This window comes from Oreochromis aureus, linkage group 18, assembly GCF_013358895.1.
Source record: "Oreochromis aureus strain Israel breed Guangdong linkage group 18, ZZ_aureus, whole genome shotgun sequence".
Taxonomy (NCBI): Eukaryota; Metazoa; Chordata; class Actinopteri; order Cichliformes; family Cichlidae; genus Oreochromis; species Oreochromis aureus.
Genome location: NC_052959.1, coordinates 21,579,707 through 21,585,975, shown reverse-complemented (window position 1 = coordinate 21,585,975; position 6,269 = coordinate 21,579,707).

The following is a 6,269-nucleotide window of genomic DNA, read 5'->3' as shown; positions in this document are numbered from 1 at the left end:
CCAGCTCGCCTCTCCCCTACTCTGGCTCTAGCTCAGTTGCTGCCAGAGCGATGGTGGCTGAGGCTACGTCCACACGTACATGGGTATTTTTGAAAACTGAGATTTTCCGTTTTCGTTTTAAAAAAATAATCCGGTCCACACGTAAACGCAGAAATGAAGGAAAACGCTGCTAGGAACATGCCAAAGCAACAGGTGGCATGTATTCCAACAGGTATTCCTAACCTTGTAGAAATGTTGGCCAATCAGAAGTCTAGAAGCCTCGGTGGGAAATAGTAAACAAAGATGGGGCATAGAAGCAGAACTGAGTCCTATGTGTGGAGGGACAGTAACTGTGTGTGTATATGTAAGCATTTAAACACCGCAGAGAGTACAATTAACGGTAACAGTATTGTAGAAATTAATTTCACCGAAACAATAACGTGGCGCACAGAGTGACGTCAAAAAGGCGCACACCTTTGACGCTGCGTTTTCTCCGTTTTTCTGGTCCACACCTAAATGCAAAAACGGAGTTTTCGAAAATATCCACCCTGGCAGGCGTTTTTAGAAATCGCCGTTTTCAGTGACCGAAAACGCCGTTTACGTGTGGACGAAAGGTGCAAACGCATAGAAAAATCTCCGTTGTCAAAAATACCCGCGGAGCGGAGGTGTAAGTGCCTGGCTTAAAACAGGACATATTAGCTGCATTTAACCTTCAGTTACTCTGTATATAGTTAGGTAGGAGTCAGACCATGTTTCTTTTTAGCTGAAAAACATTACACCAGGTGACCTGCAGTGTTGAAAACGTGTTTTCCGACGATGTTTGCTACCCCGCAATCTGTCCTACTCTGTAGTAAAATCAGCGACATTTGACCGCCCTGTTGCTCCCATTGAAATGTATACAGCCTATTTAAAATCTAAAACTTAAAATTGTCTGTAGCCTACTGTTGTTGCCACTGTCCTGTTTGAAATGGAATGAGAGAAGCTGGTTATTTTGTCATATGTGCCGATATTAAACCCAGGAGCAACATTCAGGTAAAAGTGTAAGAACAAATGATCCGTCAATCAAGAATGATGTTGGATCAGTGTTTCAATATTTATATCTTTTATTAGATGTTCATGTGGTTTGGTTATTTGCATTTGGTTGAAAGTACACTGAGAGAGGACTTTTTTTTATTAGTGATCTTAATAGTATTTGTTTTTTCATATTAATTAAATTTTTTCATCTAATTGAATACAATCTATTTGTGTATGATTGTCAGTCCCAAGAGGGAGAGAGGAAAGAGGGGAACGTGAGGAGAAAGTACAAGGTCAGGAAGAACCAGGTAAGGAAACAGACAGGAGACAGTGACAGGCAAAACAGAAACTGTTAAACTGCTTGAGAGAGTTGATCACCAAAAAGTGACAGACAGATTTGCCAACCTCAAGGTGAGGCACATAGGTTAAAATAAAAGAAAAATCTGCAGAGCCATAGTAGTATCTGCCGTAAAGATCTTTTCATACATTGTATACCATAGGCAAAGTTGCCTCCATTTTTATAATTTTTTTTTATCAATATTTTGTACATCTGTACATTTCAAGGACTTTACTTTTTGGAGTGTACTTTTATGTATCTGTATTGTATTATACATACACATTAAAAGTGAATCTCTGTCCCCAAAAAATGCACTCAGTTTACTTTTTACTCACCATGATCATCATTCATCATTTTCTCCCAGTAATTAAGGTAAGGATATGTTTTTTTTTTTATTCCAATCCATTCTTCATTTGCAGCATTTAAATACCCTTCATCTGATTTGATGGTTTTGTTACAGACTTTTTAAAAAAAGTGGTTTGCTTTTCTTTCACACATGTGGGGATTAAATTGTGTTAAAATGTACAAACCAGTGATGTCATGTTTTGTGTAGAGATGGCACGATACCACTTTTTTATGTCCGATACCGATACCGATATCATAAATTTGGATATCTGCCGATACCGATATGAATCCGATATAGTGTGTTTTTTAATCAATAAAACTGTTTTTTTAATATCTTGCTGCATTTTGTATAAGTTCATACTCAAGTTTAAATAAACAACAACACTAAAGCTATTCTGTTATACCTGTATGTAAAAAATACACTGCACCCAAAATATTTTATAGTTCAGCAACACTGATCAATCTAATAAACTTAAACCTACTCCATCCTCCCTATTCTGGTATTTTAAAGAGTACTTAGCAGAAATATTAAGCAACCTAACTAATAGGGTTGCAAACTCCCAGCAAAAGAAAATAGGGAACCACCCCCCACCCTCCACCTCATGATGCTTAATCGATGTAATCAACTTTAATTTGATGCAGGGTGAAACAAAATGCACAGAATTTAATTATTTTTCAAGAATAATTAAATAGATTCAACATCTTTCTTCAACAGAATTGCAGACTGCACAGATGGTACTTTCCCAAAGGAAAAAGTACTATAGCTTACTAGGGTATATTAGACTTAACAGTTACTATATACATGGACTTCTATACATTTACATCAGATTAAAACTTTGGGTGTAAGATTCAGATAATTATTTATTAAAAGCTAGACATTTTAAATGAGAATAAGAAAGAAAAGTATGTCTTTGTGCCCCCTTTTCCCTGTTCATGCCCTATCGGCCCCCCTGGCTAAACTTTGCTAGATCCGCCCCTGCACAGTTACCAGCCGTCAGCTACGTAGAAAAGGATCCTGGTGTAGAAAGTAATATTAAATAAATTCTGACAACAGCTTATCAAGGTTAAACGTGCTGCTGTTGTTCAGCCGCTGGTTTCCTCTTTCTGGTGCAAAGTGGACCAAAAACAAAGAAGAGAGAGGGACTCACGACAGAAAAGCCGATCAGCTGATCATTAAGCAGTTTCACGATTGAAGTAGCCGCAGGAAGGTGAGGGAGAGAGAGAGGCACTCGCTCCATATATCGGTTGTTAAGCTTAACATGGGAACGCTTTACAAACATTCAGAGATGAACTTACACACTTGCTTTACTTCTCTCTGGGATAACTTCCTCTGACATGAAATGCTGGTTTGGTAGCGAGGCTACAAATACACACAGCCGCTCTATCACATGAGGCATACTGCTGCAACGTGCTACGGTTATGAGCCGAGTTACGCTGTGTCGCAAGTTTTGTGAGGTGTATTTTTTTTTTATATTTAATGGATCGGATTATATTTTTAATTTCTCACCGATATCCGATCCAGTAATTTAGGTCAGTATCGGACCGATACCGATACGTAATATCGGATCGGTCCATCTCTAGTTTTGTGACAAGGACCCAGGCACAGAGAGACTTGATGAATTTAAGAATCTTATGATTTAATAAAGAAATTTGCAGACTTACACAGAGATGGTAAAATTATGATGACTGATAACGGAGACGAAGACAACAGACAACGAGGACAGGGAGGAACAGGGGTTTAAATGCACCAAGGAGACAGTCAGAGGGAACTTGGGACAACTGGAGACATTTAAGGATGCAGGGACTGACAGACACAGGGAAGACGTCTCATCGTGACGAGTAAAGTTTATCTTGCCTGGCTGGGCAGCTCTCTGGGTGCTCAGCACCCCCAAAGCTCTGATCCTAGAATCGCCCCTGACTTCAGTTAACCATTCAGACAGTTCTTTTGCAATGAAAAACATAAACACCCATGCTGCGTAATGTTTACATTATAGCTGCTTAATTACATACTACATTATAGATGCAGTAACCATGGTAACCACGGACTCTGAGTGGCTGGATCGACGGAGGTCAGTATGTATGATCTTAAAACAGGACACAGCCACTATACCTGCTGGCCTCATATCAAATGTGAACGCAGACTGAGTCTGTGTTTGACGTTTGCTTTATATCTAATCTTCCTCTCAAACATTTAAACAGCAGCGAGTCTGCAGCTGAGGGAATACAAACTCAAACTGTTGGAACAGGTTCGATTGTGGATTCATTTGGTGATTTATTAAATGTATAACTGTTATTCTAATCTGCTGCTGAGTCTCTTACACTGATGAAAATGCAGAAAACACAGATCACGAACACCTGTTCAACCAATCACTTTCATTCCACTTTGATCTGCGACAAACTCACGGTTCATCTCTGTTACAGTGTTGCGTTAGACTGCTATATTTTTGTGTTCTTTATGCTGTAGATTTTCACGTCTCTGGAATAGTTGGCAGTAATAAGGATGCTTTTCTGTAAAATCATATTGATATGACCTGTGACATATTCGTAGATGACAGTTAGATAGTCAGCTGGGTTAACTCAGAGAGCTGAAGATATCGTGGATATGCTGACCTCGCTCCGTGGTGTACAGGTCCGCTTACCCTCATGATTAATATTCACAATAAAAATATTAGCCGAACATCATGAAGTCTGTATGTGTTTCATAGTGTCAAACAACCTTTGTACAGTTAAAGCCAGCAGTTACCACATGACGGAAACACCAACTTTACCTCTTTTATGCATTTATACGCTGATTACTGAACAAAAACCCAAAGATCAGCTGTTAATCGAATCTATTTGCTCTCTCTCCTCCTTAAACATGTTTTTAATGTTAGTTATAATTCAGAATTGGCTGAAACACGTAGGACACATACGAACATCAGGAAATAAAACCCCGATAAATATAACCTCAGTAAAATAAGTCAGTCTCAGCGGGGGTTATTGCAGCTGTGTACCGGGGCCTGCGCTTTGTCGGCGGTAATAACAGCTCGATTGCTTGCGAGGCGAGCGGGTCTATCCCACGCTTTGCCATGAGACTGGGCAGACATCTCCGAAATCATCGAAGCACTTTTGCAAAGAGGCTGTATCTTGACAAACCGACCAGACATATGAAGATTAAACCACTACATTCTCGGCTAAAAATATTAAAACGGTATTTGGTGACATACAAACAGGGTTTTTCAAAGTTCAGTTCTGTTAGTTTCCACATGCCGGTAGTTGTGTGCTAAAAACAATGGCCACCAGGCCAAAGCAATGGTTTTGACTCGATCAGCGTTAACCCCGCCCCCTGAGTTTGATGGGTGAGGCTGACAGAAAATTAATTCATGATGAGAGCCATGCGCCAGGACTGCCAAAATGAAATAAATAAATATATCATTAAATAATTAATTAAATGTGTCAATAATTAATTAAAATGTGAAATACATAAATAATTAATTAAATGTGTCAATAATTACTTAATTACATGTGTCATAACTATTTATTTAATTAATTCCAATTTTAATTAATTAATTCCAGTTTTAATTAATTATTGCCACATTTAATTAATTATTTAATGGTGTATTTAATTAATTCATTATGGCAGTCCTGGCGTTCCATATCTGTCGGGTAGTCTTTTGAAATGAAATTTGCCTCCGATCAGTTCTAGCAACGCGCTTTCTTCTGATTCTTTGTAAAAGAAAAGTTCAGCTTTGCTTGGAATGCAAAATGCGATTAAATGCCTTATTTTTTTTTTTAACACGTTATGTTTTTCAAATTAATTAATCGCAATTTACGCGTTAAATTCCCACCAATCGATTATATCGTTTAGATATGAAGAAAGTCATTGTACTACCTTTTGTTTGACAGTAATGTCTAGAAAGTTTTTTTTCCCACAGTATCATTTTAAAATAGGAACTTCCCCTTTTTGAATAAGCATTAATGACTGGGCCAAGTCATTCTATTTACTGGCAACTTTGACATGTCTGAGGGCATAAGTACATCACTTATGATCAGAAGAGGGTAGAGTTGCTAAAGAGGGAAAAAAAGAAAAAAGTAAAATAGACATTATATTGCACATTATATTTGCTAATTTCATTAAAGTTACAAGCATCACTGATACAGCGTTTGCTGGAGTACAAATCACAGCTTGTGGTGATTTCCACTGTTGTTTGAAATCTGAAACTACAAATTCTAAACCCAATAAGGAAGTAATATGCAGATATAAATTGGGAAAGTTTTATACTGTTAACTGAGAATTTTATGTCCTTCCCTTTTCCTGACAATGTTCTGATTCACAACAGGAAGCTTTTCTGCTGGGCTGTGAGTTAGTTGTAGAAGACATTGGCAATTAACGTCATTTAGAGTTATAACTTTCTAAATAATTGCACAAGTTTGCATTGCAACAAAATGTGACGGTCAGCAAAATGAAAGCTTAATTTTTGCCATTATTACCCAAACATGGGTAATAATTCATGTTTGGCTGTGCTTAAATCACAATTTGAGTCCCTGTATCTTAACACAACTCATGAATCACTCCGATGATAAAAACCTATCCTAGATGAGCTGTTGCCTAGAT